Here is a 20,417-nt window from a genome sequence, read left to right as displayed (position 1 = left end):
ATATAAATAATGTTTAATAATAAACTTAACCAAAAACACACAAAAATAAACACATACAGGGCAGCTGCCTGTAATTCTCTCTCTCGAATGGTTGCCTCTGGTAGCCTTTATCCCTCGTTCGCCTCATCAGGCTGATTGGGGTCCAGGCGTGCGTCATTCCAGCCCGGCCCCGCCCTCCTCTGCTCTACACTTGGCAAAACATGGAAGAGATATCTTCCAAAAATTTGCAATGGACAGAACTCCAAGAAACATGGGTTGTTAAGATGGTCAGATGTGTCCTAGGACCTTAAGGAAATATAACCTCTTGAATTGGCTCTGTAGGGGAGCTTCAGTTGGTGCCATGTAAGGCCAAGTAAGCAGACAGTGTTTTGGAATATATACTTATATGTATCAGTGATTAAAAAAATATGTCATGAACAATTTCAGGTAATTTTTTATATGAAATAGGCATTTTCCAATTTCTGGAGTTGGGAGACCAGCTGTGTGACCAACGGTTTCTACCAGTTATATTTATCTTTGATGTCACTATTGCTTTTTGTGTAAATTCTCTGCATTCCTAGCCCAATTTAATGTATGAATTACCTTCTTTTCTTTCTTTAGGGCTTTCTACTAGCCACTCTTGATATTATGTTTGTCGGATGACATTATGAAAGCACCAATGGAAAGACATTTAGCTGTTTGTGTGTTTAAAGTGCAATATTTCTTTGTGATATCTTTCGAGTTCAAGCTGTCTAGACAATCTAACAAATTAGTTGATCTTCTGTGCAGACAGATACATGAGATGGACACTGAGAGAGTAATAAGAGAGAGAGAGAGAGAGAGAGAGAGAGAGAGAGGGGAAAAGACAGAGATGGAAGAGATATAGAGATGGAATAGAAGTTTTGAGTGCTAGAGTTGATTCTAATAGATGTTAAAGTCACACTGTGACTGTGTCCATCTGCACTGTTTTTTTTAAATAGTTTTTCTATGTAAAAATGAACTAGATGAATGTCTGACGAATGCTAGAACCAACTACTTCTCTCAGCTAATATCTTCTAACAAGAAAAACCCTAAATGTTTATTTGACACTATTAATTCTATTGTTTCTCCATCTGTTTCTCCAATTGCGGTGCTCTCTTTGTCAAATAGCAATGTATTTCTTAACTTCTTTGTTGAGAAAATTAAGGATATCAGAGTTACTATTTTACCCCCGCCTGTACACAAGGCCTGTACTCTGGGTCTTTCCTATCCGTGTTTCTCTTTTAAAATTGTGTCACTATTCGATGTCTCTACTCTATTAGATAAACTGAAGCCATCTTATGGCCAGAGTGATGTTCTTCCAACTATGCTGTTTAAGCAGGTTTTTGATAGTATTGGCCCCTGCGTTGTAGAAATGATCAATACTTCACTTTTAACTGGGGTGGTTCCTGACTTTTTTATACATGCTATTGTTGAACCTGTTCTTAAAAAGCCCAGTTTGGACCTATTGCAACCCTCGAATTACAGGCCGATATCTAAACTTCCTTTTATGGCTAAGATTTTAGAGAAAGTGGTAGCAGAGCAGCTTACTACCTTCTTAGAGAATAATGATATTTTTGATAAATATCAGTCAGGTTTTCGTAAAAACATTCTACGGAAACTGCACTGGTGAAAGTTTCAAGCGATATTTTGATGTCTGCTGATTCTGGGAAGCATACAGTGTTAGTTTTGCTGGATCTTACATCTGCCTTTGACACCATTGACCACAATATTATGCTTAATAGACTACAGGCACTATTAGGGATATCTGGATCAGCTCTGAAATGGTTTTCATCTTACCTTACTGGTAGAAGTTTTAGTGTTTATATAAATCAGAACATGTCAGACACTGCAGGTTTATTGAGTGGTGTTCCGCAGGGTTCTGTCTTGGGACCGATTCTTTTCCTTCTATATATGCTTCCTTTAGGACAGATTATAAGCCAGTTTCAAGATGTCTCTTATCACCTGTATGCAGATGACATTCAGTTATATTGCTCCTTTAAGCCCACTGAGTTATTTAAATTATCATCTTTAATGAACTGTCTGAGTAGGATTAAGCAGTGGCTAAATGACAACTTTTTAATGTTGAATTCAGCTAAGACTGAAACTTTAATCATTGCCCCTGAGCAGAGCATCCCTCAGATAAAGAAACACATTTGTGATTTAGGTTCGTCTGTTCAGCCCAGTCTCAGGAGTTTGGGAGTTGTTTTTGATACTGGCCATGTCTCTGGAGAAACATTCAAAACATCTTATTAAAAACTGTTTCTTTCAGTTAAGGAACATTTCGAAGATAAGAGCCTTAGTGTCAAAAGCCGAGCTAGAGATGATCATTCATGCTTTTATCTCGTCTCGCTTGGACTATTGTAACAGTCTTTTTATCTGCCTTAATAAGAAGGATCTTGGTCGTCTTCAGACTGTCCAAAATTCTGCTGCTAGGCTTTTAACCCACACGAGTAAAAGGGCACATATTACTCCAGTTTTAGCTTCACTCCATTGGTTACCAGTGCTATTCAGAATGCACTTTAAAATTCTGGTCCTAACTTTTAGAGCCCTACAAGGACAGGCACCCTCATACATCTCTGACCTGATACAGCTGCGTACATCCTCACGTAGTCTGAGATCAACAGGTCAGAGACTATTAGTTGCCCCTTTGCACATTTTAAAACTAGGGGGACCGTTCATTCCAAGTTGTTGCACCCAGGTTGTGGAACGCTTTGCCTCCTTCAATACGCTGCTTGGATTGTGTGGAAAAATTTAAAAGTCAGCTAAAAACTTTGCTTTTTAAAGAGGCTTTTGATTAGTTTGGAGGGTGGTTGACGCCGGTCTATTGTGTATGTGTTTGAGTGTTGCTTATTTTACTTATATTTTATTTTATTTTGTTTTGTGATTGAGATGTACTTATGAGAGCTGCTTATGCTTTCTTTTGTTGTGAAGCACTTTGTGATCTTCATCTGAGAAAAGTGCTATACAAATAAATTTTACTTACTTACTTACTAGATGGCCGTTTTTGACCATTGCACTTCATCTAGCTGTACTTTTAGTATCTCACACATGAGTGGCGTTGTTTGAAAAAGAATTTAAACATTTTAGAACCTTTATCGAGACACCTGCATTTAGATCTTTTTATGTTCGGTTTGAATGGTCCCTGATCTTTGTAGATTAATTTTTCACTAAAAATACCTGTGAAATGCTTAAAACAAGATAAATTCACATGAGAAGCAAAATTGCGCATGAAAGCATGTTTTCAGAAAATGTGTGTCAAATAATGTCTTGTTAGAAAATAGATGTATTGTCTATATTTTGTAGAGTTTGTGGTAAAAACAATTGACAAATGTGTTAAGACAAATGTCTTAATATCTTGTGCAATTTTGCTTTTGCTTAGGAAAATTTAAATGAATCTTTTTAAGCATGCTCTGATATTTTGACTGGAAAATAAGACAAAGATACTGATACTGACACATGCTCACATATGCGCACCGAAGCATGGCTATACTGTGCCAGTCAAAAAGATTAGTGTTTCTCCTTTCATTGAGGTGAACGATTTGAGATGCTCAAGATGCTCTGTGGTAATAACCTCTGTCAGGAGGACAGGGCAAGAATGACAGAGCTTATGTCAGACAGCACTGTGTGCCTGAATGGGCGATGAAGTACCCTGTGGGAGTCCTCCTTAAGTGTCCCTTTCTTCAGCAGTATTAATGTTCCTGATTAAATGCCCTGCCAGGTTGGTTATGATGCTTACAGAGACTCATGGAAAGGGCATGTTGCAGTGCAGTTAGACTGACCCATCTACTTCACACAATTTCAGCCTGTACACCTAAACTGTTGCCCTTTACGGCCCCTGGCTGCATTTCTGAAGAGTCTCTTAGCCTTTTGTTTAGCTAAAGGGAGAGAAATACAGTCTGTTAATGAGAAAAAAAATACAATTGTCAATGTGAAATGGCAAATTGTTTCATAATGGTATTTTTATGAGTGGATCAAGGTAGATCACGGGTGCAAAAATATCTGGATACCTAAAATGTATGAATGTCATTGCATTAGAAAACAAAATATCAAACCAAGTGGCATGTATTTTAAAGGTGAATAGCACAGGCACACTTACATTTAACAAAAAGTGTGTTAGGTTTTAAAAGATAAAACAATAGATAAAGTGTTCAAAATTAAGCTATAAAGTATTTGGATACTTACATGTTGTCAAACTTTGTGTATTATTTCTATAGGTAATGCAATAAACTACATCTGTGACAAAATGTTTAGAATAATTTGTTTACAGATGCTACTTGGTGTTATTTTTTTATTTACTCTATGAAAACTGTGGCTTAAGTGTAATAATTTTTGGGCCACTGTTTTCATCAGGTGTTAAACACATATAACAGGTGTCGGGAGTATTACAGGGTATTACAGTACATTTTAAGTTTACAGTTTTTGAGAGAGGTTGAACGTCACAAACAAGAATACCGTTACAACATTCGTTGTGTCACTGAAACCTTTCTGAAACCTTTTCGTTTTTATTACTGGCAACACTTTACAATAAGATTTATTTGTTAACATTAATAAATGCATTACGTGTCAAGAACTAACAACAAACAATGTTTTTATCAACATTTATTATTCTTGGTTAATGTAATTTATAGATTGTAAATGCATTTGTTATTATAATGCACTTACTGATGTTAACATATACAACTTTAATTTCAAAAATGTATTGTTATATTTTGAAATTAGATAATAAATGCTTTAAAAGATAATAAATGCTTTAAAAGTATTGTTTGTTCATGTTAAGTAATGTAGTTAAGTATTGCGAGCGAATACAACCTTATTGTATAGTGTTACCTCCTCAATGACATTTTGAGTTCAGCTGTGATTGAAAATATTTCCCGTTAAAAAACAAAAGTTATTTAAAGCTTATCAATGCACAATTTACAGTATGTCCCCCAATATCACTAAAAGAAAAGTGGTGTAAAACTACAGAAAGCAAATTGTCATTTAGGTCCAGTCTTTTATTTTGTTTTTTTCAGCCTGCTAAAAAAACCCAAAAAAAAAACAACAAAATGAATTGATTTCTGGAATTCTTGGAGTAGGCAGGACATGGTGATTGCAGCTACCAAATGACAGTCTGGAGTTGAGATGTATTAAGTATAAAGGTCTGAAAAATTGCACAGCATTAAGGAAATCTGTATTCACAAACAACCAACACTATTCTGATGGGCTCAGAAATCAAGCCACGCTACTGGTCTACTTCCACATTGGTTGTTATCAAAGAAGCCCTCAAGTTGATTAGATGGGATGAGATTTCCTCAGCCAGTTATCATAAACATTGGCTAGGAGCTACATAGATGTTCTCCAAATGAATTACTTTGCTGTGGAAAGACCTGGCTACTCAGCTATTTTCTCTGGGTCTTCTTCTACCCCTCAATCTTCTTTTCTCTTTTCAACTCTAAAGTCTAAAGAGAAATATAGACAACCAAACTAGTGGTCGACGATATATCACAGATGCCGATAAAGCGACCGATATTCAGACTTTTTTAATTATCACACCGGCCAATAAATTTACCGGGTTGGCCTATTTGTTTCTTGAGGGCGGCAAAAATTGTCACAGTTTTTTGTGTTGTTACGTGCCATTATGTTACTACAATAATAGACCGGTGTGCAACACAGTGTCATTTAATCGATCCGCATATCAGAGGCACGTTTGAGCTCATAATGCTAAAGTGGTTTCATTCTCCCTCTCTCTCCTCAACAGTTCCCTGTAACTTTAACTGTCTTGTCTAATGAGAAAAAGGCAAATATCAATAAAACTAATATCATATATACCGTATGCAAATATGCGCATATCTCGTTTAAACAGATGTAATAACCCAACCTCACACAACTACAGCAGATCCAGCATCCAGCATTTTGTAAATCTTCCTCTGAAGCACGTAACAGTCTATCCTCAAGAGTTTCCTGTACCTTTTCTAATGATAAAAGGCAAATATCAATAAAACTTGTATTATATACAGTTGGCAAATATCCAGCTATCTCGTTTAAACAGATGTCATTCACAAACCTCACGAAAATCCAGTGTTTTCTTCCTGTCGAACGCTCATCTAATGTCTTCCTCTGAAGCACGTATTTCATCAGCCAGAATCAAAAACTTAAGGATCAGGATCAAAAGTTTCTCTCATTCACAAATCATGATGGTTACTCTGTGAAAAGCCAAGTTGGCGATTCAGGGTGTTTAAACTGTCAGGAGATTGAGGCTTGTGCTGGATCCGCAAGAGTGCAACTTTAAGGCTGCGTCCGAACCAGGGAAATGCAGCATCTGGAGGCTGTATACAGAGGTATGATGAAAATAAGGTGCTTTTCTGTTCAGAGATCAGTTTCCTTAAGAGTTCCATTAATTCAAAACAGATGTCAGTTAAGCCATTAACTGATTAGGCAGCAAGGTAGCAAGTCAGCTGCCTACGCTTTCGGATGCAGCCCGAGGTAAAAGCTCATCACATGTGCTATATTTAAATGTCATATTCACTATGCACTGTATGTACAATGTATATATTTTGAGTAAATGCAATTGCTAACATGGACATGCCATCCATGGTTGCTGGACTACTGTGTGTACTGTTATTTCCTTCATGTGAAAATAAATGACAAAACAATTATGACTAAATAGAAATCTGAAGAAACTGATATCTACCATTTAAAATACAATATCATTTTTTTGTTTTGTGTGAAATTTAGAAAATATAGTGCTAAATAAGTGTATTATTATTATTTGAATTTTATTATTTGTTTCTTATTTACTATATTAAATTATTATATATATATATATATATATATATATATATATATATATATATATATATATATATATATATATTATATCGACATTGTTTTGGCTTATCAGCCACCCTGCTCTCTGGATATCAGCATTGGTCATTAAAAACCCATATCGGTCGACCACTGATCCAATCAGTCTCATTATCCATGGCAACTGTCCTTGCTTCTCCCCCACTGACAGTAGTCAGAAGTAAATACTTGGAAAGGACAGTCAAAGCCGTCCAATCTCTCATCTTCCTTCATTAAAGTAAAGAATGAAAGCAAATAGCAATAGCACAAAAAAAATGTGCTATTCAATGAAAAACGCTTTCAAAATGTGAAATAGTCACCTGGTAATTGGGGAGAGAAGTAGGCTGATACGACGGCCGAACCTGCAATTTTCTTTCATTTAAATCTCCTATGAATACAGTGTTGGTTGAATGCTTTGTTTGTCTTCTGTCTCATTTGTATTCCTGCCTCTTAGGTGTCAGAGAGGTGTGATTATGTGTATGTTAACGGAAAGGAGACACGTGGGAGAGTAAGGATGATGGTGAACTTCACCTACAGTTACCTGAGCGCTCAGCTGGAATTAAGTGTCTGGATGCCCAGACTCCCCCTGCAGATCGAGATGTCTGATCCAGAACTCAGCCAGATCAGGGGCTGGAGAGTTCCTGCTGATACTGACAACCAGAGGTCAGCAATGTTTTTGTTTTAATGAGGGCATGCCAGTAGGAATCAAAATTGTTATTGATCTTTTGAGATAAGAGTTCATTGTACCATGAAAACAAAATGTTCAAACTGTCAATACACTTTCCAGTGGAAAAAAAGCATTATTTGAGATTGAGCAGCAAAAGTGGCTTGTTCCGTACTTTCACAACTTTTTAACTAAAGGTAGGGTCCCGCTTTATTTTAGGTGGCTTTAACTATTATGTATCAACATTGAAATGCATTCAATACAATGTAATCATTGTGTAGCTACATGCTGTTTGGCAGAATTCTCAAAATTCAAATTAGCAGTTAATGAGGTTGAGGTTGAGGTACGGGTAGGTTAAGGAGTAGGGTTTAGGGTAACTACAAATGTAATTAAATGCAGGAACTTGAAATGTAAGTACAATGCAAAAACATGTATGTACTTAATAAGTACATTGTATTATTTGATTAAGTACATTGTGGTTAAAGACACATAATAAAAAGTGGGTCCAAAAGTAGCAACGCTGCTTTTTTCAGTAATATCAGTGTCATCTACTGATCTACATCATCTTTCACAGTAAAAGTGTAACTAGGTTTCCAATTAATAGAAGTATAGCATGACAAAATGCAGTCCAAGTAAGGTATTTTATGTCTATTTGTAGATTAATGCAGCTTTGTTTGTTTTCAACTCAGATATAGAAAATGAAATACAAATCTTTTTGTATTTAGTGTTAATTTATCTGTTCAATTCAGTGCTGTCACCTTAACTGAGATCCTAATTTTTTTGCAAAGATAAATACTGCTCTGATTAATAAATATATGTAACATGTCATATAATTAAAAATGTATTTTCCCCTACAATCTAGTTAGTTTTTTTTGTTATGTAAATTGTAGTGTAACTACCTTATATTTTAAGTAGCTTGACTGTAGTTTAACTACTTTACATTACAGTTTGAGTAGCTGAAGGATATGTTTCTAACAGATTCAAAGTAGTTTCTTTACTCAGTGTTATAAACATGTCCAGTCATCCAGTCACTATAAGGTAATAAGGTAAAGCCAGGCTGGGTGTAGCACCTGCCGCTCTGCATATCCTTCTGAAGGAAGCACTGATACTCATTTCAAATGTAATTAGGATGTTTATATAAGAGTCCTTAATGCTCTGCCCTTTTAAGTCCAAGTGTGGAAAATATCAATAAAAAATAAATAAATAAATAAATAAATAAAGTAACATTATAAGTGGAACTCTTGGGGGAAACAAATATAATAGAAATGTATGATTTGACCCCTTATTTGAATTGGAAACAGAACAGAAACTACTATTAAGGTCTGTCATGTTTTAAAATCTTAAGCTGAGCAGAACATACTGTATCTTGCACGAACCACATACTATGTTATGTAGTATAGTTCTACTTGCAGTGATTTAAAAACACAAATATTTCTTACATTACTGTAATCAGCCTCTAAATATTGCAGTGTCAATGGTGAGATGATCATCTCTTTATCGTATCTGGAATAAGCACATTTAGATCACTTATTGAGCCTGATCCACAATACTTTAGTCTGCACCATCTTTATCAACCCTCCCCTGGCTCAGACATTGTCTACGCTCCATCGTTCCCCTGTAAAACCAAACATGTGGCGAAGCTCCCTCTGGAATGCATGATAGAGGTAAGGGGAGGATGCAGACGTTGACTTTTTAATTACTGCATGGTCATTTTCAGGTGCACCTGCCCTGACGCAACAGCATCGGTTTAATGCTGCTGTACGCAGTGGATACCCATAAGATAAGTTTTAATTACTCTCCTTGTAGAAACAATCCTGACGGGTTGACTCATGCATGATAAATGAGATTGGGATGAGGCGAGACAGATGGAATGAATAGTAGAAAAATTGTCAAACTGAAGTAGGTAGTGATGAGTCTAAGGGACAAGTGTGGATGAAAGTTGTCTCTTGTAAGTGGCAATGTGGTTGTCAAGAAGAAAATCGGCAGGAGAGCAAGTGTGTGCGATGCTTATCTATGATCACAATGGAAGATACGAAAATGTAAAATGACTTAACTTCCTCTTGCCAGCTGATGCTGAAAACCCCACCCTAAGCTGGTTTCCTGGTCTTGTCTGGTTTAAGGTTTTTTATCATCCATACAAAGCTGGTTAAACTAGTCTCCCAGCCTGGCCAAGCTGGTTAAGCTGGTTGGTAAACTGACACAGTCTTCAGCTGTTAAACTAGTAAGCCAGATGGCCTTCTATTGGGAAAATTCAACAGCTCTGAGCTTCCTCTTAACCATGCTGTAACAATCTACCCTTGGCCTGAGGTTGCTCTATCTGTGTCAAGGATGGTTTTCATTACCTCTTTGAGGGTGGTAAATGTGTGGTTGTGTTGTAAGATGCAAGCTCATTACTCCTGAGACCTTCTGTGACCTGACATTCCTCAACTGAGTGCCGCCTGCCCAGTTTATACACCTGTGTTTTGTAAATGTCACACTGTTTCTGCCAACGTTCAGGCATTATTGCGCAGAAGTGCAGAAGAGCGTGGCCTCACCACAGTTAGACCCACCATGTTAACCTTCCACTGATGCTGTTTTATTTTGGATGGTTTTGGCTTATTAAAAATAATGGAACATTCAGAGCTAGTGCCCTGTTCACCAGGCACTGGGCTATTCATGTGGGGAGAGAAAATGCTTCTCTGAAATGTGAATAGGGTTCATGTTTTCAAAGCCTGTCAAAGTGACTCATCTATTTCTAGAGGGTGAATGCCACATCTGCCCTTAGTAATCAATAGAATAGAATAGAATATTTATAATAATCTATCATATATATTTATAATTGCTTGTTATGTTCCTAATTTGAAAGTCACTTTGGATAAAAGCATCTGCTAAATGACTAAATGTAAATTTAAAATGAATAGAACAGAGTAGGATAGGATAGAAGAGTCTTAGTTGTTAATGTTTTTTATTTTTATTTTTTATTAATAAATTAAACAAAATAAATCAGTGGTGTTTTTTTTTTTTTACAGTGTAGAATATAAAAGAATATATAGAATAGTCATAGTTCCCAAAGTTATCTGATCAAATTGAATGAAATTAAGTAGTGGATTGAATTTTACAGAATAGAATAAAATAGTAATAGTTTCCAAAGTTATCTGATGAAATTTAACAGAATACAGTATTGGATTGAATTTTACAGAATAGAATAGTCATAGTTCCCAAATTTTTCTGATGAAGTTAAACAGATTAAAATAGTGTTACATTTTGTGCAGAAGAGAATAGAATAGAATAGAATAGAATAGAATAGAATAGAATAGTCCTAGTTTCCAAAGTATTCTGGTCAAATTAATTAGAATAAAGTAATGTATTGAATTTTCTGTGCTGTAGAATAGAATAGAAAATAATAGAAAGGTTCTAGTTCCCAAAGTTGTCTGATGAAATTGAATAGAATAAAATAGTGGGATTAATGTATTACACAATAGAATAGAATAGAATAGAATAGAATAGTCCTTGTTCCCAAAGTTTCTGATTAAATTAAATGAATAAAAGAATAAATATTTTGCACTATAGAATAGAATAGAATAGAATAGTTGTAGTTCTCAAAGTTGTTTGATGAAATCAAATAGAAAAAGTAGTTGGTTTAATTTTTTTACATTTTAGAATAAAATATATTTATTTTTAAAGAAATTAACGAAAATAGAGTGTTTTTTACATTGCAGAATCGATTAAAATACAATTGGCCATTTTACCTACGCTTTCTGATTGAATTAATAGGAATGGAATGAAATGGAATCAACTGTAAACATATTTCATTTTGGCTGCTCTTTTTACTGCAGGTTGGGGACTGGAGAGGATGATGTGGATGAAGGAGCTAGGAAAGATCGGGGCTGTGTTCCACAGTACCAGAGCACCACCGTCCGTGTCCTCACGCACTTTGAGGCGGAGCCAGAGGAATGGCAGGGCCAACCAGACTTCCTCCTGGGAAGTGACTGGCAGGTGGATGTGACGGAGCTGGTGAGGGATTCATTAAGGGTGGCGAATGAACGGGTGGCCAGGCTCTCTAAGGAACAAGTCCTGATCGGTCTGAGCACTGGCACCACCAAAGTACAGGTGAGAAACTTGAAAAAGGTATATGCAATGTCTGCTTTTGGTTTGATTGCTTGGATCTTTTCTTATTTACCATAAAATTAAACCAATGATGCAATTATGCAAAATCCTCAACACTATCAGAGCTGCCCAAATCTAAGGAATACATCTAAAAGTTACAGCTGAGTAAGCTACAGTTCCCTTGTGTTTCTAAACCCCCCAAAATGAAAGAATGTCCTTGGAAAGCTGTTCATTGGAAAAGCCAGGTTGTCATTTGTCTGTCTCTGTGTAGATGAGAGGTGAATCATTTTGAGTTGTGATGTGACACGTGTATGCACTTTAATAAACACACCTACACATTGGCCATGCAGCAAGCTGAAAAGACAGTGCAGTTAAAGTGCCATGTGACAGATAAAGATATAAGCCTCTGCCACAGGTGGAGAGAGATTTGAATTGATCAATTTGCTGAAATTAAAATCAGAAAAAAAGGCCAGTAATGGCTGGAGTGGAATGCGTGGAGAGTCTGAAAACCAATGCTTCTTTGAGAAGCTCTATTGATTGAGATTGGCACTCACTGCCTGAAATCATAAATCATTGAAGCTGTGAAATAGATCTATCCTTTACCCCACCACTTAGCCGTGACCATATTACCAATTGTCCACACGTTGCTATTAGAGAAAACTTGCTATTAAACATAAAAAGAGAGACCCACCTGTTTTTCTTTTTCAGTCGAGAGTAAACTGAATGACTAATTACTTGCAATTAGAGGAGGAACGATAGTTTTGGTTTTATAACAAAAATGTTTTCATTGCAAAAGTAGACAATTTGGAAGAACATATTCTTAAAGAAATCTAGCAGGCACCAACTTTTATTTTATAGTCCTATTTATAAAAGTAGGGTACTAGGGCAGCATCTCACGCAATATTGGGTAATGCCTGAGGCTCCCCTTGCTTATTCTTATTTTATGTCTAATTAATAAATCTCTCAATTCAAATTGCAAATTAGGATGAGCTCGGAATAAGAGCAGAATATAAAAACTGTGCAAAAATAGTTTCTTTACATTAACATTTATTTTAGATTGACAAACTGTTGCCTGTGAACCTCCAGGCTGTGTTAAAATTATGGTTAGAAGTCATACTTACAGATAGGAAGTAAATGGCTCCTGACACTTCATTATGGGTCTGTTCCAAACTTAGTGAGCTACATTGCTGTCTCCTACATAGGCAGTTGTCTTCTATGGCAGCATCCTTACGGAAATGTTGCCTCATAAGAGAACGATTTAGGCGGCAGCTCATGCATCAGTCAAATAGCACTTCACACACACAGTGCACAAGACTTGCCTCACAACTGATTTCAACACAGGTAACGCGACAGAAATGACCGGATTCTCTAATTTAAACTATGGAAGAATCAATCTTTTTTCTCCTAGATGAACTAAAGCACCCTGTTTTCATGGTGTTTGACATACTGTTCCAGCCACAAGTAAAGCCAATAATGCAGGTTTTTCTCTCCGTGGACCACGCTCTTTTAGCAATATGTCGCTTCTTTGTTTTATTAAACTTGTCACTGAGACCCTTCCACAAAAGTCATATAGCTCCCTACTCATTTGTCGTGGCCATGTTGACTTAGGGTACGTTTACACGATAACAATGTACTAAAAATGGAAACGTTTTTAAAAAGTTTCGCGTACTAATGACAACGTGGTCAAAACGATCCCCGTTCACACGGATCCACAAAAACAAGTAAAAACTCTGTATTATGCATGCCAGGCCAGTAGTTGGCAATGTCACTTTGTAAAGAAACACAACGTTCCTACGCACATAAGCGTTCTTACTTTAGTTACCCTGTTTACTGAGGTTTACTTAAGTGACCCTGGACTATAAAGGACGTCACCTTTTTAAGGACTCCAACTGGTGATCTCATGTTGGTCTGTTCGCCTTGGAGGTAAGGACGAAGTTCTCTAAGTTCATGGCTATAGACTGAACCCATAATACACGTGTGCATGATGTCATCGTTTTCACAAATTCACATTTTTGTATGTTTACACGGAGACGATAACGCCATTGTTTTCAAAAACTTGTACTTTGAAACCCGTTTTCATAAGTTTGCGTTTTCAGGCCCCAAAACATGTAAACGAACAGCGAAAAGGTATAAAAAGATTTCAGTTTTTTGTTGAAAACTTTGTCGTGTAAATGGCCCCTTAGAGATTGTGTTGCAAATCATGTAAAAAGTATACATCTGCACAATCTCTTAGAGACGTTATCCATTTTAATGTAACACTATTTATAATATGAGTATATATAAAGTCACATCCAAACCATTTGGAGGACGAATGCTGTCACATAGACTTTTAGAATTGCAGTTTAAATAAAACAGATAGCATGTTCATATATGTATGTATGTATATATATATATATATATATATATATATATATATATATATATATATATATATATATATGTAATTTATTTATTTTTGTTGCTGAGATTAAGTAACATGTAATTATGCTCTTATCCAGGTGATGTCCCCACTGTCAGACTCGGTTCTGGCTGAGAGGATGATCAAGGTTCTGGATGACAAAGTTAGTATTACAGAGCTGGGGGTGCAGCTGGTCTCTGGCCTTTCCCTGAACCTCCAACTCAGCCCAGGAAGCAACAGGGCCATCATCGCCACGGCTACCACACAAGAGACCATGCACAACACCAATCAGGTGCACAATCTTATTAGATAGTTATACAATGGACTATATGGACAAAGGCATATGGACACCCCCTTCTAATTAACAGTTTTGCCTATTCTAATAATTCCAGTGAAGACAGAAGAAGATGCTATACAATGACATTCTTCAATTAAGAGATTTCATGTGGGTCTAGATGTAGCTAAATTCAATTCAGACTCCTGACAAGAGAATAGCACTGATAGTAATTTTGTATCTAAGACTTGGAGTCTAAATTTAACTGCAGCAGTTCTTTTGCAAATTGTATGCTAGTTCTCAGATCTCAATGGCTTTTTCTCAAAAATGCGCTCTTGGTCAGTAAGTTTGCTTTGTCTATGAGCAGGTGCAATTACCATTATCATGGTCATCATAGGCACAAAATCACTTTTGATGGTGCTGTTAATGGAAGAACTACAACCCCTCTAAAACCCTTTCCTAAAATTTTAGAAAAGCCTAATAAATATTAAGGTCTCCTGAGCTAAAAAAAGAGCAACATCTGAGCTAAACCATCTTACTCTGGGTCTTTGAAAGAAGATCATGTTTAATTTATTCATGTTTTGTTTCTCTTTCCGCCGGCAGGAGTCCCTTGTCAGTGCATGGCTGCAATTCAGCGATGGCTCCATGACTCCTCTTGACCTCTATAACCCTGCACATTTTGTCCTAACAGCCACCTCACTGGATGATCAGGTGGTGTCAGTGAAGAAAGACACCACCTGGATGTGGCCAGTGGTAGTGGCCAAGGGTGAAGGTCAAGGCATGTTGGTCCGCGTGGAGATGTTTGGCCTTGAGTCCTGCCTAAAAACCAAGCGGCTTACAGTTCTAGCTGCAGGCAATGCAAACGTCCATGTAAAGTTTGGCCGTGGTGAGGAAACAGGAAACAGTGCAAGCGACAGGAGATACAGGCCCAATGCACCATATTATGGAGGCTCTATATCAGACATGGAAGCTGGAATAATTAACAAAGGAGCGACCACCATCAAGACTGCAATTCCAGGGAAACCCAGTGATGACAGGCTCTCAGCGGGTGATATTCCAGTTGATTTCTCAGAGTTCCCAGCTCAAGCCGACCTTCCCACTGGACGCAACACAGAAGAGGACCTCCTGCAGACTCGCCGTGGCCTCAGTGACTTGGAGATAGGCATGTACGCCTTGCTAGGTGTCTTCTGCTTGGCTATCTTGGTATTTCTAATCAATTGCGTCTCTTATGCCCTTAAATACAGCAACAAACAGCTCCCATTGGAGGCCCAGGAGACCATGGCTCACGCCCATGACTGGGTATGGTTAGGACATGATGCAGAGCTGTTAGAAAGCCAAGCAGGGTTGTGTCTGGACCAGGAGGAGCTTGGTGGCACCATGGATTCTGGGCTGGGCCTGGAGGAAGGTAGCCAACTCCTGAATGGTCTTTCAACTCAGAAGACTGTACAAGGGCAGGTGCATAGGTCTGCCACTGACTCTGGGTGCGCTGTGAGGGATCACAAGAGCGAGTCCTTAAATTCGCCAACCACCAAAAGGAAACGGGTGAAGTTTACCACTTTTAGCCACAGCAAGCCAAGCAATGGCTGCCCATCCATAAGCCCACTTCTCTTTGGTCAAAACGACATAAAATGGGTTTGTCCAGACATTGAGCTCGGGGACTCTATTGAGCTCCGAAATTACATGGAAAGGTTAAGTGAAAATGCTACTAAGAACACAGCATAGTCGAAGGTTGTAGTTATTTATGTATTTTTCAGACAAAGCGTAGCTCACACATTTGCCTTCCGGGTACGGTGGTGGTTGGGCTGACTCTACTGCACTCAGACAGACTTCACCATGAAAAGACAAGCCATTCATCTGGTCTTGTTTCCATGGCAACTGTCATGAGGGTTCATCATCAGGAAAGAAGGAAAACTGAGATGGCTGTGAAACCGTTAAGGATGTTAAAAAATGAGAACATTGGAATATTAGAAATTCATTTCAATAGAGATATCTATATTTTATTTTTTTGAAGGAGAGGATATTCCATTTCTATATTTTAACAAAGTTGGTTTTGTTTTAACTATGCACACTAAAGTGTGGGTTAATAGAGTTATCTTAGTGGTGGTGGTAATTTTTCGTAAGTGAAAAGTTGACGTTTAAACATATCAGTTGTGCACCAAGAACTTTGACTGATGTGAGAACACATTTTGTAAGGTTTTACATGTTTTTATATATCCCTGTTTCCATCTGTGTTTGTGCATCCACTGTTATTTTTTCCAAAGACTAACTCCCATAAGTAAATGCATGTGAAAGCAAACAATGGAGAAAAAGCAGTCTATTTTGGAACTTTTTCCACCAAAAGTGTGGCAGAGGACTTCTGGGAAGCCGGCAGACAAATTACCCTCCACATCTCCTTGAGAGCTGCTGAGCAAATTGAATTGTTGTAGGTAGTCTTATCAATATTGTATATGTTGTTTACAGTATTAGAATGATAGATGGTATGCACTCCACTTGCTTATGTTTGTGTGCTATAGCTGTGCATTGCCTCTTTGTCTTTTTTGTTTTCCGTTTAGTTTTCTTTTCCTGCTTTTCTTTTCATTCTGCTAGTAGCAAACATAAAGATAATCACAGCTCTTCTTAGTACAAGTAAAAACTAATCTACTCAAATGAATGTCCCCATGATTAACCTGATGATTAGGGTGAAGTTAATTGGATCAGATTAGTTTGGAGTGTAATCCTCAGGTAATGTGATCAAAGCAGCAGATGTCGTACATATCCTGGTAGGACAACCATTGAACAATTTTATGTGAATAAATTGATTATTCTGACACTCTCAATCTGTATCACTGTGTCTAACAGTTATAAAGAATGTAATCAATAGTAATTTGCCCTTAAAACAGTTACTGATGAGCAAATTGATTCCATAACTCATTCTTAAAGATAGTGTGTGCCAACTATTTCCTGCTGCTGGTGTATTGAATGGAATTGATCTTCAAGATCCAATGTCCATCCAGTGTCTCATTTGAAACTGTATTAATAAGACTGATTCTGGCACTCTCTGTGAATCCTTGTTTGTCTTGTAGTCTTTGAAATGGAAACATGTTCATAAAGACAGGTGGTCAATTGTACATACAGTACCAACATGACAGATCAGCCAATGGTTGAGGAAATGTAAATTGTTGTTAAAGTTCATCCTGTGGTGATACACAATGTCACTCAGTGATCCTTTCAATTCGGCCCTCTTGAAAAATGTGATTGGAAGGAGCACCTGACAGTATTACATTTGTTGGTCCAATTTGCCCGTACATGTGTTGTGTCATTGTTTGTTATGTAGCATTTTATAGTTTTGTGGTACTTTTTAGAACAAAAGGGTCAGGCTTTTATTTCAATTTAATTTCTCATTCAGTGTTATAAGCTCAAAAGCATTCTTTTATGTACAGCAGGATTCAAAAGTCTAGAGTCTTACTTTATTCAAAAGTAATATTATTTTCATTGCAAATCATATGAGTAGCATGACTCATATGAAGTTTAAATGAAAATTAACATGCATTTCAGATTTTCTTTGTATATATTCCTTTTGCTGGTGACATGACAGCATGCACTTGAGCTGGCATGGACTACACAAGTCTGTGCAAACCCAGATGATCCATGGTACCCCAGCATGATTTGAGAATGTTTCTAAAGAGTATTTTGTGAGCTTCATGGAAGCACAAAATCTGACCTTCTGTACTAAAGAGTTAAGTGTTAAGGTCAATGTCACAAATTGGCTCATTTAATTGGTGACCTAGAATTTTTGTATTAATGTTTATTTGATTACAAATTGTCAGAGTTAAATTACATTTTGAATCCCACATTTTCAATGTGAACTTGGACTTTTGAAATCCACTTTATGATTTATTATCATGAATTACATAAAAACAGTGATATTTTGATTTGTGCACTACATCACTTGATTTTCTATTTGCATATTAAATAAACTATACATCCTGCATTTCAATTTTTTTTTACCACTCGATTGCACTCATTTCTAACCCCAGTTGCCTCAAATGGGACATGCAGATTGTGATGGTCATTCTCCTTGACAGGCGCTTAACCTAAGACACCAAATAAAGGTTACGTGTTTAAGACTGCTGTACTGCAAGTATGCAAATACAAAGTTGCGATTCAACCCTGGCTTTAAAGCAGCAGGCTGATGCTGAACAGACTATAATTTTACCCCATTTAACTGCGGTAAACCACAGGCTTTAACAGGGAATGTTTTGTTGCAGTATCTGAGCACCAGGCAATTCAAAGTGTATTGCAGACACAATAGCTATGGGTGTGAGATATACAGTTGTCCATTACTTTGGTCCACACATTAGAGGCCCATTGAAAATTCTCTCATTATTCACTCACCCTGATGCCATCCCAGATGTGTATGACTGTCTTTCTTCAGCAGAACACAAATTAAGTTTTTTAGAAGAAAATAGAGCTCTGTCAGGTTCTCATAATGCAAGTAAACTGGTGCCAGCACTTTGACGGTCCAAACGTCACATTTAGGCAGAATTAAACTAATCTTCTGAAGCAAATCGATACAGTTGTGTAAAAAATGCATCGATAATTAAAATGTTATTAACTTTTAAAAAGCACTTCCTGCCAGCAGTTGACGCATCACGTATCTGTAATGTGATGTAAGCGCATCGGTGAGTCCACGTGAGAATTTGGAAGCCGCGCTTATTTACGACAGAAGAACGAACGTCATGTGAGAGTTCGGCCATTTCAAACAGTATCAGAGCCCTGGGGTGCTTCTCATTTCTGAAGTTGTGCAACCTTGTTTCCTACAATTATGGTTTATTTAAGGTCAAACATTAATTAAAACTGTTGTGTGAGACGTGAAGGGAAGGAGAATTTATGCGTGCGACAGGTGCTTCAACCGAAAGGTCTTCCACATAGGAAGCTCCTGTGATTCCTTGTTCAAGCATCCTCGATAAGCTTCCTCTGTCCTCGATCCTCAAAGTGCATTTAGAGAATTGATCCTTCTTGATGGTGGACTTCGATCGGTTTCCAGGTCACAGGCTCGAGGAGCAAGGAAACGAGGATGCACAATTTAGGAAATGAGAAGCACCCCAGGACGGAAGCACCAATTTAAAGTAAAAAACATTTTAATTATCAACTTGCTTCTTTCATAAACCTATCGATTCGCTTCAGAATACATGAATTGATCAACTAGAGTTGTGTGTATTACTTTTATGCTACCTAAATGTTACTTCTGGACCTTCAAAGTGCTGGCACCTGTGTACTTGCATTTTATAAGGACTTGACAGAGCTCTATTTTCTTCTAAAAATATTCATTTGTGTTCTGCTGAAGAAAGACAGTCATACGCATCTGGGATGGCATCATGGTAAGTGAATAATGAGAGAATTTTACTTTTTGGGTGAACTATTCATTTAAAACCTTCTTCATCACCTGTGCTGGGTGGTTCCACCCCCTCCATCTCTCCAAATGTTTGGCCTGTCACTCGGGTACTTTTGTGACATGTGTACTTTAAAACCATTTAAGAGAATATTTCATAGCTTTTTGATATTCAGTGAGAAACCCTGTTAAGCTATCCTTTATTATGCTAACAAGTTTGTCAACAGAAAACAAGCTTTTAATTTTCCCCAGTACCATGTCCTTTTCACAGTCACTCTTAGAAATAAACAAAAGCAGGCCATTGGTGCACAATTTCATCCAAGGAGACGACTGACACAATGCAAGTTCATTACCAGAAATCACACATGCATTTTCATATGCATGCAATTAATATCGCTCCCAGTGGGACAGGCCTTTCTAAGATCCAAATTGAGAGGCTGCACACTTAACCCTCAACGGGATTCTTCTGGGTCTGTTTTCTCCTTTTATCTCTGCTGATATTTTGGTATTTGGGTCTCTGTTTCTTGCATCTCAGAGGAATTAAACATGAACACTATAAATTAAATCTCTTCTCAGCAGAGGTGGGAGCAAGTCACACATGCTCAAGTCACAAGCAAGTCTCAAGTCTTAACCATCAAGTCTGGATTCAAGTCTCAAGTGCAGTGCAGAAAAATCAAACAAGTCAAGTCGAGTCAGTGACTCACCTCAAGCAAGTGAAGTCCAGTCCTGTTGAGTTTTAAGTCAAGTCGAGTCAAGCCACAGTACTAAAATAAAGAGGTACATATTTTTTATTAAATATGTA

General features: G+C 37.3%; 1 pseudogene; it reads left to right on the top strand.

Annotated features, from left to right (window-relative positions):
* LOC127625250 (transmembrane protein 132C-like) overlaps nucleotides 1-17,812 on the top strand; it is a 205,713-nt pseudogene extending 187,901 nt beyond the window's left edge.
* The last annotated feature ends 2,605 nt before the right edge of the window (nucleotides 17,813-20,417 follow it).

Source organism: Xyrauchen texanus, chromosome 31 (genome assembly GCF_025860055.1).
Source record: "Xyrauchen texanus isolate HMW12.3.18 chromosome 31, RBS_HiC_50CHRs, whole genome shotgun sequence".
Lineage (NCBI taxonomy): Eukaryota > Metazoa > Chordata > Actinopteri > Cypriniformes > Catostomidae > Xyrauchen > Xyrauchen texanus.
Note: the sequence above shows the minus strand (reverse complement) of the source record. Positions and strands in the feature narration are given on the sequence as shown.